We start from the raw sequence: 17,083 nt of genomic DNA, 5'->3' as shown, positions 1-17,083 counted from the left end.
ATTACACCTGCAAACACAGCAAAAACATTACCTTTCATTTACAGGCAGCAAGTACAAGAGTGCCCCAAAAACAAATCTTACCGTCATAAAAATCAAAAGCCGGGAGACTTATTTGGGAGAGACGAACATCGGTGATCTCAATTCCACACTCCACCTCTTGCTTTAAATCCAGAGTCTAGTCTGTCCGTTCCTGGGAAGCACACAGATGCACAGAGAAGAGAAAACAGAGTTAAAGAGTTAAAAAGAGAGAGTTCCCAATTTAGGTGAAGCAGTGATGAGATAGCCCTATTTTGAGACGCAGACATGCTGCAACTACAGGACTGGAAAGTTACCCCTAGAGTAGGGGGGGGGGTCAGAGTGTGTGGGAATGTGTATGGGGGGGGGGGGGGGGGGGGGGTGGATAAAGTGACAGGACCTGCTTCTGAATATACATACATACGTACAGCCATCACACACACCTCCCCATCCCAGGCATGAGCTATACCAGCAGTGCAGTAGCTCAGTAGCAGACAAACATTCCTCTGGCCAGATCAGCAGCACAGTAGAAATAAATGATGGATAGGAGAAGGGGGACGGAATGGGCAGACTGGGAGGCGTGAGGTGTCAGAGGTAACGCACAACCATCTCTCCCCAGCGTCGCTATTTGAACGGCTATGTCCGTGCCATTAGCTTATTGAGGGCCATGTAAAGTAGAGTTTCTGTACAGAAACGAAGTTGAGCAACACGCCACATTTGATATAGCCCATGCAGTCTCTGAATGGTTTATGGAACACGCCGTACACAATCTTTCTCTCTCTGTTGTTGACAGTTTGATCATCTGTCAGAAAAGTTGGCCAGGCTCAGTGTGATGATCCACACGCACATAAACATTAAGCGCACACACAGACACACACCCTCCCTTCCACCCTATCCCGACCAGCTATTCGCAGGCAAGTGATGTAACCAGAGCTATATTCACCTTGCATTTAGAGGCTGGTCATACCATGCTGTAACACAGCTACTGGACAACTTCCACCTCTCTAAACGCAGCAGTAAACCAAACAGACACAAATAGATGCAGCAAGGGACACACACACACACACACACAACATAAGCTTCATCCGCCTGGTCCCTGAGAGGTTCCTTTAATGAACCCTTTGGATGAGTCAAATTAAACTCACTGGTGGTCACTGATGAGGTAACCAATACTGATAAATTATTCAACATATTTAAGAAAGGGGGTTAGCTATCATGGATGAGCCTCAATTCATGACCGCTAATTCGGTGAACTTCACCGGCTCACACTCAAGTGCTCTCTCATGGGCTTCCTCCCAATATAATAAATGGCTTAATTTCCTACTTTCCAATCAAAACAGATGGATGACAAGACTGGATAGGTTTTCAATTAATTGTTTTCATCAAGATAAGTAATTTCAAAATCAGTGGCCATGAAGGAAATGAGGAAGCTTTCATGGAAATAGCCGAATGGAGAGAGGAGAGAGAGATGTTTCACTTGTTGCCATTTTGAGGCCGAGGCTTCCATAACATACATGCCTACAGAAACTGCTGTGGACAACCACTCCCTTTTCTTGTGGATCTTGGGTGACTCCTACAATTGCCAACCACAAGAGCTACTTTGGCCATTTGGGGTGCAGCTTTTTCTGTTGTGAGGTCTGCTGTTTACAGAAAGGCACATTGACATACAGCACAGTGCCTATTATGTGGTTCTCACCGTGAACGTGCTAAAAGAAATGGAGAGCGTTTCATGTTGTCGGAGAGATGAGGACAATGCTTTCCCCATCTGTGATGTTAGAGGAAAAAACAAGTTGTACTCCATCCACTGCTATAAGTTTCTCTTGCGTTAAAATGGTGCCAATGGTCTGTATAGATAACATCTGAACTTGACTTAACATCATGTAATAGTGAGCTATAAATATGATGGCTAATGTGAAGGTACCGTACAATACATAGACCCACTTCATTTCACACAAAGTATATTTGCATAATTGTAAAGTTAAGGTCACGCAACCTGAATTGCAAGTCTTTTGATCGTCCACATGCTTTGAGACACTGTTAATCAAATAGGTGTTTAAAATGATTCTGATGCTAACTAACTAATGTGATGCTAACTAACTAATGTGATGCTAACTAACTAATGTGATGCTAACTAACTAACTAACTAATGTGATGCTAACTAACTAATGTGATGCTAACTAACTAACTAACTAATGTGATGCTAACTAACTAACTAACTAACTAACTAACTAATGTGATGCTAACTGATACCAGTTTCTAAACCCAGTAGCGCAACATTGACTTCCAGGAAGATTTGTCAAGTAAACCAAGCAGACGGGGTTTGTGGTTTGAAAATTAAGTTGTTAATTTTCTCAATTTAAAAAAAAGCACAACCTAGATTGGAGCCAATGTCTTCAAGTAGTTGAACATGTTTTTACTCCAACTTTGTGAAAGTGACAAACTGACACTTTTTTATTTTAGTCCAAAACAACTTTATATCAAAGGAGTGCCTTTGATTTGATGGCCTGAACAAGCGCAGTTCGGCGCGAGACGACCGTTAGACGTGTTTCTGCACATGAGCTTAGCTAACCAATGTCACGAGAAGCAGTTTCTGCCTGTCTTCATACTGTGCCGTCTTTGCTAATACTTTGAACTAGTTAGCTTGATGCTAACAACAAGCTAACTCCTTGCAATGAGCTAGCAACAAGTCAACCGCAAACTGTGCTAACAACAACAACAACAACCTGGTGCTAACTGATGCTAACAACAAAGTAAGTCCTAGCAATAGAGCTAGCAACAGTTGAACCGCTAGCACAGTGCTAACAAGAAGGCCCAGAGAAACTCTCATCCAACTGCATGAACTGCATGTCCAGCAACTATGCAGTGTGACAAAATGGTAAATGGAGCATCGATTCAGCCAGCTGCCTGTCCCGGATCAGCACAGTCTGAGTCCCTCTGTCACCCTGCCAATGATAAAGTGGTAACGCTCAAATCCCCTCTAAAAAGGTACCGACGGCCACCATGGAAACAAGCAGCGCTGATGACATGATAACATGTCTCCTGCCACTGAGGTAGTCCCCTTCTAAGCCTGGGACCTTGAGGACCACAGCGATTGGGGCGTCAGCTGTCATGATTAAGCGGCAACTGGTAGCGCTAAAAACCGCCGATCGAACACGTGCCGGGGATAGCTGCAGTATCTCGACGAGCTGAGAATTGATATGTGCTAATGATGTAGCCTTGTGGGGGGGGGGATCAGACAGATCATGGACCTAAAAGGAGCCGTCTGTCATTCTGTCTTATTCTGAGGGCCAGATAAATGGGATGTTTTCATCCACCCTGGTACTGACTAATCTTACGGCATTTAAACACAAATTGGTCATTTTCGCTGATTGCTGTTCAGGTAGAGACTTCAGTAATACAGATATTGATAAATTAATAAAAAATGATTAACCAAATATGGTGCACGAACAGCTCTGGAATTATCTCATTAAAGTACCAGAGACGAAAAGCTGGAGTGCACGCACACACACGCACGCACACACACACACACACAAACCAATCAGGACTAGACGGGGCACGTCAACATTTCAACACTCAATCCATTATCAGCACCAATATGGGTCCAGTCATTCCCAGCTAAGTAAGTGACAAGTTATAAAAAGCAGAGAGGAGAAGGGTAAACACAAATTACAGTGACACAATGTCTGTGTACCAAATGACACTATTCCCTATAGAATGTACTTCCTATAGGGCTCTGATCAAAGTAATGCATTCTCCCTGGAATAGAGTGCCATTTGGGGCACATCCAACCTCAGTTTCGGGATGGACCAAAAATATAAAAACGGGGCCCTAGGCCTATATTTCACCCCACTAGCAAACATCCCAGAAAATAACCTTAAGCCAGTGACATTTTTATTTTTGGGTGGTTGGCTTCATACAAATATAATTACTCTATGGTTAGCTTAATGTATGTCACCTATGGATAACGAGGAACACTCCTGGTATGCTGATTATATAAAACCTGTTATGGCTGTGGTTAAAGTTAACATACCCTTCACATATAAAATAAACTGCATCCCCCTGTTCAGCCTGAACCTTAAAAGTTCTGGGACTTGAAGTGTTGGGAGATTGATGTCATAAGTGGGAACATTATTCTCCTATGATAGGAGTGCTGTAAGAACGTTATGAACATTATGACACGAGTCATCCATCAATCCAGCTCAACCTCTCCCAAACTCCCTCACACCTCTGCCCTGGGACCCACCGACGGGCCCATTTCCTGTCGTCTCGCCCGGCAGCCAATCGGGCACCCACGCTCACTACTTCCCTCGCATTCTGCCCGGTAACAGGATCCAAACTGTTGGAGGGGGCGCTCCGGCATTTTGGCTTAGGACGTGTCAACCCCGGGATTTACACATACTTGACTGGTGCAGGGTTTAGAGACGGGAGGCTTTCTTTAGCGCTACACTTTTTTCATCAAACCGGGAGAGACAGAAGCAAGGAAGGGAAAGAGAGGGAAAGCCAGAGAGGGAGGGTGGCATGGCATTTAGGATGGGTGTGGCACGAGTAATGTGTGTGTGTGTATAGCACTTACTTCCTCTACATACCCAGATGCCAGTTCCGCCATACCGGCACCTATTGCAGAGTCGTTGGCGCAAACTACTCTTGCAGCTGGTACACCGTCCAGTAGCGTGTGTCATCGCGGAAATAGAATACACAGAGAGAAGGAGAGAAAGGAAGAGAGAAAGAGAAAAAGAGCGAAACGGATGTCGGATTATCATTAATACTTTCCTCCTCCGTAATCTTTACGGCTCACTTTTACCGCCTAACCCGGGCCCACAAAGGTCACAGAGGAACAAGCCTTGGGCCGGGGTCAGAGGGGCACCACCACTGTGCATTTTCAGAGAGAGCTTGACCTTTGACCCCCATGAATCACTGCACTTTCCCCCCCATGCAACAAACAGGACATAAACAAACGAGACCCGGGAAGGGAGTAGCGGTCTTATAAAGAAACTTAGGCTTCATACATTCAATAACCTCAGAAAGAACTCCTACAATCGAAACACTGCAGGCTTAAGCTTTCAGTACTTTGTGTTGATAACTAGAATATTCTACAGCGCCCTAAAGCGTTATAGAGGATTTGCTTGACTTAGTAATAGCTGTTTCTAGAGGGGGGGGGGGGGGCAAATGGAACCAACGGTAACTTTGTTACCCACTGTAGCACTTCAGAAAAGTACAATAGTCCTGCTACATGTAGAGAGAAAAAGCTATTGTGTGCCCTCTTTCACACAGAGAAGATCTGGTTGGTGTTCCGGTGACATCGACCCCTCTTGAAGCTGTGAAAATAGCGCCCGGCTCTCAAATGACACCCTAACCCCTACATAGTGCACTACTTTTGACCATAGCCCTATGAATAGGGTGCCATTTGGGACACACACACACACACACAACGTGTCATATCCCGCTGCCTGAGGGTAAAGGTCAATTGGGTCCTTGTCACAAGAAACTCAGCCGTGGGACTTCCTTATCCAGGACCCATGAGCACCAACTTGAAGTTCATAGGAGCATATCAAATTGGGTGCCGAATAAAAGCTAAGACTCTATATTAAAAAACAAATGAAGGCATATACACTGAGGCACATTGACTGACCAGGTGAAAGCAAATCCACTTCAAATCAGTTTAGATGAAGTGGAGGAGACGGGTTAAAAGAAGGATTATTAAGCCTTGAGACAATTGAGCCATGGATTGTGTGTGTGCCATTCAGGGTGAATGGGAAAAAAAGATTTAAGTGCTTTGAACAGGTTAACGCTGCTGGGTTTTTCCACTCACAACAGTTTCCCGTTTGTATCAAGAATGGTCCACCACCCAAAGGACATCCAGCCAACTTAACAGAACTGTGGGAAGCATTGGAGTCAACATCGGCCAGCATCCTTGTGGAATGCTTTCAACATCTTGTAGAGTCCATGCCCCAACGAATTGAGGCTGTTCTGAGGTCAAAAGGCGGTGCAACGCAATATTAGGAAGGAGTTTCTAATGTTTTGTACACTTTTTATAGCGACTGTTTACAGGCTTCCTGAGCCGTATACAGCGTTCCTCACGGAGTTCCCAAAATGTTCAAATCGGACCTTGTAGTCATGGCAGATATTGTAATTTTTGGTGACTTTAATATTCACATGGAAAAGTCCACAGACCCACTCCAAAAGGATTTCGGAGCCATCATCAACTCAGTGGGTTTTGTCCAACATGTCTCCAGACCGAATCATTTCCAGACATACCCTAGGATCTAGTTTTGTCCCGTGGAAAGAATATTCTGGATCTAAATGTTTATCCTCATAATCCAGGCCTATCAGACCACCATTTTATTATGTTTGCAATCGTAAACAAATAATCTGCTCAGACCCCAATCAAGGATCATCAATTCTCGGACAACCCAAAGATTCCAAGATGCCCTTCCAGACTCCCTCCACCTACCCAAGGACGTCAGAGTACAAAACTCATTTAACCCACTAATTGAGGATCTTAATTTAACCTTGCGTAATACCCTAGATGCAGTTGCACCCTTAAAAACAAAGACATTTGGTCCCTGGTATACAGAAAATACCCGAGCCCTGAAGCGAACTTCCAGGAAATTGGAAGGGAAATGGTGCCACACCAAACTGGAAGTCTTCCTACTAGCTTGGAAAGATACTGCACGGTACTATCGAAGAGCCCTCACTTCTGCTCCATCATCCTATTTTTCCAAACTAATTAAGGAGAATGAGAATACTGTTGCAAAGCTAACTAAAAAGCAGAAATCAACAAGAGAGGATAGCTTTCACTTCAGCAGTGATAAATTCATGAACTTCTTCAATGAAAATTAACATGATCATTAGAAAACAGATTACGGACTCCACTTTGAATCTGCGTATTTCTCCAAAGTTTAGTTGTCCTGAGTCTGCACAGTCAGTCTGGTTTTAGACCCCATCATAGCACTGAGACTGCACTTGTGAAGGTGGAAATTACCTTTTAATGGTGTCAGACCAAGGCTCTGCATCTGTCCTCATGCTCCTAGACCTTAGTGCTGCTTTTGACACCATTGATCACCAAATTCTTTTGGAGAGATTAGAAACCCTAATTGGTCTACACAGACAAGTTCTTGCCTGGTTTAGATCTTATCTGTCAGAAAGATATCGGTTTGTCTCTGTGGATGGTTTGTCCACTGACAAATCAATTGTAAGTTTGTGTTCCTCAAGGTTCCGTTTTAGGACCACTATTGTTTTCACACACACACACACACACACACACACACATATATATACTACTTCTTGGGGTCATTCAGAAACACAATGCCAACTTTCACTGCTATGCAGACAACACAGCTTAAGCCTACCCTGGACGCCTGTGTTTCAGACATAAGTGGATGGCGGCAAATGTTTTACTTATAAACTCGGACAAAACAGAGATGCTAGTTCTAGGTCCCAAGAAACAAAGAGATATGCTGTTGGATCTGACAATTAATGATTGTACAGTCGTCTCAAATAAAACTACTCTGGACCCTCTTTTGACAAACATATCAAGACTATTCTAAGGACATCTTTTTTCCCCCCCATCTTCCTAACATTGCAATAATCCTAAACTTTTTCCCTAAAAATTATGCAGAAAACCTAATCCATGATTTTGTCACTTCTAGATTAGACTACTGCAATGCTCTAATCTCTGGCTACCCGGATAAAGCACTAAAACAACTTCAATTAGTGCTAAACACAGCTGCTAGAATCCTGACTAGAACCAAATTATTTGAGTAGAACCAAATATTTGAGTGCTAGCCTCTCTACATTGGCTTCCTGTTAAGGCTAGGGCTGATTTCAAGGTTTAATTGCTAATCTACAAAGCATTACATGGGCTTGCTCCTACCCATCTCTCCGATTTGGTCCTGCCGTACACAACTACACGTATGCCATGGTCAAAAGACACAGGCCTCCTTATGGTCCCTAGAATTTATAAACAAACAGCTGGAGGCAGGGCAGGCTTTCTCTGATAGAACTTAATTCCGTAAAAATGATCTGCCTATCCATGTGAGAGATGCAGACTCTGTCTCGACCTTTAAATCTTTACTGAAAACTCATCTCTTCAGTAGGTCCGATGAGTGAGTGTAATCTGGCCCAGGGGTGAGAAGGTGAACGGCGACGAACTGCCCTTGCGGTCTCTGTCTGGCCTGCTCCCCTCTCCCCACTGGGATTCTCTGCCTCTGACCATATTACAGGGGCTGAGTCACTGGCTTTCTAGTGCTCTTCCATGCCGTCCCTAGGAGGGATGCGTCACTTGAGTGGGTTGAGTCACAGACGTGATCTTCCGGTCCAGGTTTGCGCCCCTCTCAGGCTCGTGCGGTAGAGCAGATCTTTGTGGGCTATATTCGGCCTTGTCTCAGTGTAGTAAGTCGGTGGTCTGTTGATATCCTTCTAGTGGTGTGGGGGCTGTGCCTTGGCAAAGTGGGTAGGGTTACATCCTGCCTGGTTGGCCCTGTCCGGGGGTATCATCGGACGGGGCCACAGTGTCCCCCGACCCACCCGTCTCAGTCTCATTGCTGTGTCGGGGCTAGGTCAGTCTGTTATATCTGGTGTAACTATGTATTATCTGGTGTCCTGTGGGAATTTAAGTACGCTCCCCCCCTCCTCTCCGGGGGAACCTGAGCCCAAAAATCATGCCTCAGGACTACCTGGCCTGATGACTCCTGGTTGTCCCCAGCCCACCTGGTTGTGCTGCTGCTTCAGTTTCAACTGTTCTACCTGCGGCTAGGGAAGCCTGACCTGTTCAGCAGACGTGCTACCTTGTCCCGGAACTGTTGTTTTCGACTCCCTCTCTCTACCGCAGCTGCTATCTCGACCTCTGAATGCTTGGCTATGAAAAGTTACCTGATATTTACTCCTGAGGTTCTGACCCGTTTCACCCTCTACAACCACTGACTATTATTTGACCCTGCTGGTCATCGATGAACATCTTGAAGAACAATCTGGCCTTAATAGCCATGTACACTTTTAATCTCTACCCGGCACAGCAAGAAGAGGCCTGGCCACCCGTCAGAGTCTGGTTCCTCTCTAGGTTTCTTCCTAGGTTCCTGCCTTTCTAGGGAATTTTTCCTAGTCACCGTGCTTCTACTGTACATCTGCATTGCTTGCGGTTTGGGGTTTTACGCTGCGTTTCTGTGTAGCACTTTGTGACATCTGCTGACGTAAAAAGGGCTTTATAAATACATTTGATTGACTGAACAGTTGAAGTCGGAAGTTTACATAAACCTTAGACAAATGCATTTAAACTCAGTTTTTCACAATTCCTGACATTTAATCCTCGTATAAATTCTGTGTCTTAGGTCAGTTAGGATCACCACTTTATTTTAAGAATGTGAAATGTCAGAATAATAGAGAGAATTATTTATTTCAGCTTTAAATTTCTTTCATCACATTCCCAGTGGGTCAGAAGTTTACATACACTCAATTAGTATTTGGTAGCATTGCCTTTAAATTGTTTAACTTGGGTCAAACGTTTTGGGTTGCCTTCCACAAGCTTCCCACAATAAGTTGGGTGAATTTTGGCCCATTCCTCCTGACAAAGCTGGTGTAACAGTCAGGTTTGTAGGCCTCCTTGCTCGCACACGCTTTTTCAGTTCTGCCCACAAAACTTCTATAGGATTGAGGTCAGGGCTTTGTGATGGCCACTCCAATACCTTGACTTTGTTGTCCTTGGAAGTATGTTTGGGGTCATGGTCCATTTGGAAGACCCATTTGCGACCAAGCTTTAACTTCCTGACTGATGTCTTGAGATGTTGCTTCAATATATCCAGATAATTTTCCTGCCTCATGATGGCATCTATTTTGTGAAGTGCACCAGTCCCTCCTGCAGCAAAGCACCCCCACAACATGATGCTGCCACCCCCGTGCTTTACGGTTGGGATGGTGTTCTTTGACTTGCAAGCATCCCCCTTTTTCCTCCAAGCATAACGATGGTCATTATGGCCAAACAGTTCTATTTTTGTTTCACCAGACCAGAGGACATTTCTCCAAAAAGGTCCTTTGTTGTTATTCTGGGATTGATTTGCACTTTTCGCACAAAAGTACGTAATCTTGAGGAGACAGAACGCGTCTCCTTTCTGAGCGGTATGACGGCTGCGTGGTCCCATGGTGTTTATTCTACAATGCAGAAAATAGTAAAAATAAAGAAAAACCTTGGAATGAGTAGGTGTGTCGACTTTTGACTGGTACTGTACACACTGTTGTTTTGCTCTAGGACACGCACAGGCCGTCATAGAAGGCCCCCCCCCCGTACCAGCTGAAAAAAGTGAATGGAAGAATATATGGAGACTATTTAGTGCCAAAAATAGGGGGTTAAATACATGCCAAAAAATATGTTTTCTGAACAAACTTATTTAAAATATTTTTTTGGGGGGGGACCATCTGTTCCATGTAGTGAATCTGTTATTCAAAGCGTTTATATGGGCTATTAGCAGTAAAGCCATATAGCTTAGTAGAACACCCCCTCCCCCGTGACATGTCGTTGTGCAACATCATGTGTAAACTCTGTCCATCGTCTTTCAGCTCGTTAAAGTGGATTTCTACTGCTGTGGGCGATTTAGATACTTGATACTTCTGTGAACTTTCAGTAAAAAAAGTTAGACATGGCAATTAGTGTTTTTACTGATATCAATTTTGTTTATGAATTATTAAGTAATCAAAACTCAATTCTCAGAAAAATCAGAAATTTAATTTTTGCAATTGAATTTGCTACAATGGGAAATCATAGTCGTCGCAATTCACAGTTGGGTTCCCAAGTTTGGAGAGAAGAGTACAATTCTACTAAGCTAGTCTCCCTGTGGCTCAGTTGGTAGAGCATGGTGTTTGCAACGCCAGCATGGTGTGTGCAATTCCCACGGGGGGCCAGTACAACATTTTTTTAAATAAATAAATAAATGCATGAAAATGAAATGAATGCATTCAGTACTATAAGTCGCCCTGGATAAGAGCGTCTACTAAATGACTAAAATGTAAATGTATGTACAATACAACACAGTACAAAAAAGTAGAGTATAGTTCAGTACAGTACAGTTAAGTACACAGTAGACCACACAAGTCAAGTACACTAATGTACTTTACTCTACTGTGCTGTACTTTGATGTCCAAACATAGACGTCGATGTTTGTTTCAGATTTGGTCCAACCCGGACAAATCAAAGTTGGTTTTGTTTAGGGGCAGGGCTCATTAAAATAATAGCGAGTTTGTAGAATAATACCCAAATATGAAAAGGAAGATATTGCATATTTATACATTTTCGCATCTATTTAGGATACATCACCATGAAGAGAATGACATTCATATACATAATTATGCATTTCTGTGTAGCACAGATCAGGGAACCATGATGAAATTCCGTTACCGTAATTCTGTTACCGGGTGTAAATCCACTTCACTTACTGCAGTTCAATAATCAAAAGAGATTTTTTCAAAGTCAAGATGTCATAACTGACACCGCATTCTTTCTGCAGACATCTTTGAATCTTTAAATCGGAGAAGATATTTCGTAACATTTTTTGGAAAACATGGACGAATAAAACAGAGATTTTATGAAATTCTTTGCATCTGCATAGTCCTTCAAGTATATGTGTTTTTATAAAATGTTCTGTGGAAATTGTTAAGTACATTGAGTTTTATGGTTTGTTAAACTTTGACATTAATGGTTTTGTTTGGCATAGATTTTAAGTAAAACATCTGAGTTTCAGCGCAATTCTATTTCCATGGAATTGCCCTCCATTGGATACACACTGCAGATGTCTACAGCTGATTGGACAGATCCCTTCTTCCTGCTTCCTCTGTCACACTATAGGCTCTCAAATCCTTGCATCCCATCTCCTTTTGGAACAGAATGCAGCCCGTTATGATTCTTATTTGGATTCCCATTAGCTGTTGAAGAAGCAGCAGCCATTCTTCCTGGGGTCCACACCAAAAACACAAAACATTAAAAATGGACAACAGCAACACAAATTTAAACCAAGAACACCATGACTATTTCAAAACCAGACAAGAGGCCATTATGTACTGATCTAGCCTTGTGTGACCATGTAATCCCACTATAGCTAATCAGGCTAAGTGCAAAAGGGCAACTCTGAGCTGCTTACTCTGAGGGAAGCCCTAAAGTCCATGGCATGCAACCATTAACTTCACTTCTCCATCATTTTGAAGAATTCGCAATTACCGTGACATGTAGTTGTTTTACTTACTTTAGTTAAATTCACTGACTAAATCATTGTAAGTAAGAGCGTCCGCAAAATGACAAAAATTAAAATGTAAACTGATGGCAAACACGGTAGATAGTTGGAAGGGTTACTAAGATGAACGTTTCTGTGGAAAACTGGCATGGGAAAACTACAGTACATCTGAAGAAAAGGTCATCGAGTTGCTGTATTGGAGATCAGCAAATATGCTCCACAGCCCTTTTATCAAAAGGGTTCTGAGAAACAGTCCAGGCAAGCTTTTCAAAGACATACCACTTGAGCCACGCCATCAACTCTTCTTCTAAAGCAGGAAAGAGAGACAGAGACAAAGGAAGAGTGAATGGGCAAGCAAGGGAAAAAGAAAAGGAAGAGAGCTGGAGAGAAGAGGGAATAAAACAGAGCGAGTGAAAACGAGAGCGAGAGAATGTGCGGCCCGTTCTGTAGTGTCGACAGAAACCGTATGGCATTCTCCAAATCCCAGATGGCCCGCCTAGATCCTGCACCACTCCCCTCTGCTCTCACTCAGTAACTCGAACTAGCAGGTAGCAGGTGCAGCCACATAGCTGTAGTGGCAGGACACCGTAACACCATCCCTCCCTGGGCCATCAATCAAGTGAAAATGCGATGATTGTCCCATTAATGCATGGTTATATTTAAGCCGTCCCTCCGGACTGTTTATTGGCTAGCTCGTCTTAGTGACAGCCATCCAAATGCCAAGTTGCCAACTGTTGATTCCCATTATGAGTTTCATTGGACAAGGTTGGATTTCTCTCTTGTTCACACACAAACACACGTTACAAAGTCGTTTCCAAATACACACAAACCCACACACTAACACTTCTGCAAACACACACACCCCAAACTCGCTCTCAGGTACACTCATAGACACGGTATGCGGTTCCCGTAGTGATAGCATTAGGAAAGGAAAGGAGGGATACCTAGTCAGTTGTACAACTGAATGCCCTAAACTGAAATGTGTCTTCTGCATTTAACCCAACCCCTCTGAATCAGAGAGGTGCGGGGGGCTGCCTTAATCGACATTGTCGGCGCTCGGGGAACAGCCTTGATCAGGTGCAGAACATCAGATTTTTACCTTGTCAGCTCGGGGATTCGATCCAGCAACCTTTCAGATACTGGCCCAACGCTCTAACCTCTAGGCTACCTGCTGCCAAACATGACACAATATTCATTAAAAAAAATAAAAAATGAGCAGGAAGAGAGGGAGGCATTGAAATTAGTGTGTGTGTGTGTGTGTGTGTGTGTGTGTGTGTGTGTGTGCTTGTCTAACTAAATGACTAGACCGACAACAGGAAGTTACCACCGGCCTTTAACTTTTCCTCATTACATCATCCCTTTATTTGTGGGTGGGACCGAGTTACAGTAAAAAAAAGGGATTCAAGCCTCCTGAACATTTCCTGTCAGATCTGGGACGTCGACTCCGGGCATGAGTGAGCTCACTGTCTGAGACACAGCGGCTGTCAAAAGAGACTACAGTATTATGGCTGACTTAAATAGCCTACATGACAGTCCAGCTGTTCTATGTGACAGCATTAATTTCACCAACTGAATATGCCATGATAAGCCATCAACTTTCTTAAAAATAAAATTCAAACGTAAAACAAGTCATTTATTTTGTGCTACCGCATATAAATACAACTTATTAACTAGTTTGATACAAAACATAAACCAACATCCTATGATCACCTTTAGGCAAATAATTATTTGAATTTTATGACTCATCAATAATTGCCTACTATGGCATATGTTAAGACCGATTGCCATTGTTGAAGGACAGAGCAGTGAGTGGAGGAAGTGAAACCCCAGTAATGCTGCAACAATTGGCCAGGGTAATCTTCTTAATGTGCACTAAGCCTTTGATGCCCATGCAGTGGGGATGGTGTAATGACACAAGACCATTCTGCTAGAGCCCAGTGACTGAAGGGTGGTTAATGAGCATTTTGTTCATCAGTGAAAGTGAGTGGGTGACAACAATTTAAAATCCATTTTATCACTATGGTTTTAAAATGTTCAAGGCAAGTGGGAAGAAGGGGGAATTATTTGGAGGTATGAAAAACTGGAGAAAATATAACTTCATTCACTCAATGTCTGGTTTTCAAAGTAGGCTATAGTCGCTTCATTCAATATCTCTTACACAACTTACAAAAGTAAAGATGGATGGGGTTGATTACTAGCCAAGCCAGCAGTCACCCAGTCCAGGGTTTCCCAAACTCAGGCCTGGGCCCTCCAGCCCCCTGGGAGCATGGGTTGTTTTTTTTCCATAGCACTAATACAGCCTATTCAAATAACCAACTCATCATCACGCTTTGATTATTTGAATCAGCTGTGTAGTGCTTGTGCAAAAACTATAAATGTACACCCAGGGGCAACCTGGTCTCAAAGCCTTTTGTATTATTCTGTACGTAAACCCATGACACTCCATTTAATTAAAGGGAAAGGGGGATACCTAGTCAGTTGTACAACTGAATGGCTTCAACTGAAATGTGTGTTCCACATTTAACCCAACCCCTCTGAATCAGAGAAGTGCAGGGGTCTGCCTAAAAATCAACATTCCACATCTTTCATCAACAGTATGATATGTTAAGTTTCGTATAGTATGTATTACTTTGTGGATGTTCATCCCCCATTTTACATTTACATTTTAGTCATTTAGCAGACGCTCTTATCCAGAGCGACTTACAGTAGTGAATGCATACATTTCATACATTTTTTTCTCCGTACTGGTCCCCCGTGGGAATCGAGCCCACAACCCTGGTGTTGCAAACACTATGCTCTACCAACTGAGCCACACGGGACCACTTGCTGTATGATATGTTACAAATTACAATGTGTAATATATGTTACGAATTTGAAAAATGTATTTTATTTTATGAATTCTAGCTAGGTGACTAACGTTAGCTAGCTGGCTAACATTAGCTAGGCTAGGGTTTGGGTTAAGATATATGCCCACCCACCATACTTTCGTTTTTGCCTTGAGTAAACATCTGTTTTATGTAACCATAACAAAAGTAACATATTACACTAATTTGAGTGACCCGGATTTACATTTACTATGTTACATCTAGTCTATGATACCAGGCTGCCAGCGGGGGCACCGGGACCGAGTTTGGGAAACACACAAGCAAGAACAGTGCAACAATGTCATTATTGTATTCAACAAGACATCCACTTTTCTCCTCACAACCCCCGGGCCGGTCTCCACTAATGACAGTTTAATGATGGTCCTTGCCTAATTGTTATGTTAATTAACGTGGCAAAATATTGACGCATCAACTCGAGTGCATCCTTTCTTGTTCAAGAAGGTCACGCTAGATTGGGTTACCGTAATCCTCCTTATTCATTGCCAAGAACTGGCAACACCGGTCCATTGGAATGTGATCAAATCGAATTATCTAGAAGTTGACAAGGAGAAACTCTCCATAATAAAAGATCCAATGTGTTGTTCAAATTATGGTGAGTATTTTATTGGCTACAGTATAGCAAATTAATTGGGCAAAGTAACAACAACCATTCCGCTATGGCAGAGGACATTTAGACTCAGCATCAGCACTGTTGTTTTCGTGAAAGCATTCCCAAATAAGCAAACCGCAAAACACGATGTTCCATTCCTTTCAACATGGGCAACATTGTACACTCTGCTCAGGATATTGGATAATAATGCTTTATCTTTGATATGAAACTCTGTAGATATACTAGCTACAATATTATCGGATGTGCGCTAATTGCCGTAGCGGTAGCTTGCAGTGGCTGTTACGTTGCTTACCTCAAAGCGAACGCGGAGACATCTGAAGAAATTCGCTCTGCAACAAAATACTGTATCAACAAAATACTGTATCAACCCAGTCGACAGAAGCCTGCTTGACCGGAATTAAAGTCCACACAATTCTGATATGAGACGGGAAAATGGACAGCGTCTACCCTTTTGGCAAGAAGAATTACCGAATGACACCGCACACCTGCCTCGACGTCCTCAATTGGCTCGGTCCAATTTCAAATAAGCAAATGCGCACGGTGCGGCCAGGCAAAAGCAAGGCAACACCCTTTCTCCCGGGTAACTTGCTCTCACTCCGAGCTATGTAGAAAGCATTGCAGTAAAACTGTCCCTTTACTCCTGGCAAAACGCCGTCCCACCACGACAACACCTCTTGACTGAAGAGGAGGAGGAGACGAGCGCTCACATTTTTTCCCGCATGCTCTGTGCGTCGTGGCTGGGTGCCCCCAATCTGACAGCCCAGGAACAGCTCGCGTTTATCAGATATCCAATAGCTCGAGCCTGCCTCCTTGTTTCCCAGGGAAAGGGCGGTTGTATGCGAGGATGATGATGCTACTGTGAGCCCCTCCATGTGCAAAAATGGCCTCGTGCAGTAGGTTACGGGGCAGCCGCGAGCAGCTCATTGGTCCCTCCCGTAGTCATGGCAACGACCGTGGCTCAATTATGTGCTCTTCTGGGAAGATGGGATGGAGATGAGAGATGTGCAGGTCACCAGTAATAGGGCAAAATGCATTCCCCTACCTCTGAATATTGTTTGCAAAATACCTTCGTGTGCTTTCATTGCAGTGGCCTATATTGAAGCCTTTAGCCCATACAGCCGGATTCTCTGCACTACTGGTTAGGATGCACAAACTGAGCCTGCAGTGTATGATCCATAGCTAAACTAATAGAATACCTGAAGATAAAATGCACATCATGATAGACATATTGCATTACCATGGCTATGAAAGTATACCAACAATATTACAGTACATGTACACACAGTGAGTATTGAAAGCATGATGTAGCCTAACACACACACACACCACTGAATTATTCAGATGAAGTGTAAAGGGGTTTC

At 43.3% G+C, this 17,083-nt stretch overlaps 1 protein-coding gene across 9 annotated transcripts in view; it reads right to left on the bottom strand.

Annotated features, from left to right (window-relative positions):
- Positions 1 to 16,423, bottom strand: part of LOC115202135 (sorbin and SH3 domain-containing protein 2) — a 91,117-nt gene extending 74,694 nt beyond the window's left edge. For 6 of the 9 annotated variants that reach the window (XM_029766055.1, XM_029766062.1, XM_029766059.1 and 3 more), the window contains exons 1-3: positions 16,015 to 16,423; positions 4,589 to 4,665; positions 82 to 190 (exon numbers count right to left, since the gene is read on the bottom strand). The gene's annotated coding sequence lies outside the window, so the exon portion shown is untranslated. The remainder of the gene's footprint in view (positions 1 to 81; positions 191 to 4,588; positions 4,666 to 16,014) is intronic. The other 3 variants (XM_029766057.1, XM_029766058.1, XM_029766056.1) reach the window with 3 other exon arrangements.
- Positions 16,424 to 17,083: the final 660 nt, after the last annotated feature.

This window comes from Salmo trutta, chromosome 11 (genome assembly GCF_901001165.1).
Source record: "Salmo trutta chromosome 11, fSalTru1.1, whole genome shotgun sequence".
Lineage (NCBI taxonomy): Eukaryota > Metazoa > Chordata > Actinopteri > Salmoniformes > Salmonidae > Salmo > Salmo trutta.
The sequence above is the reverse complement of the archived record's forward strand: the minus strand, read 5'-3'. Positions and strand labels throughout refer to the sequence as shown.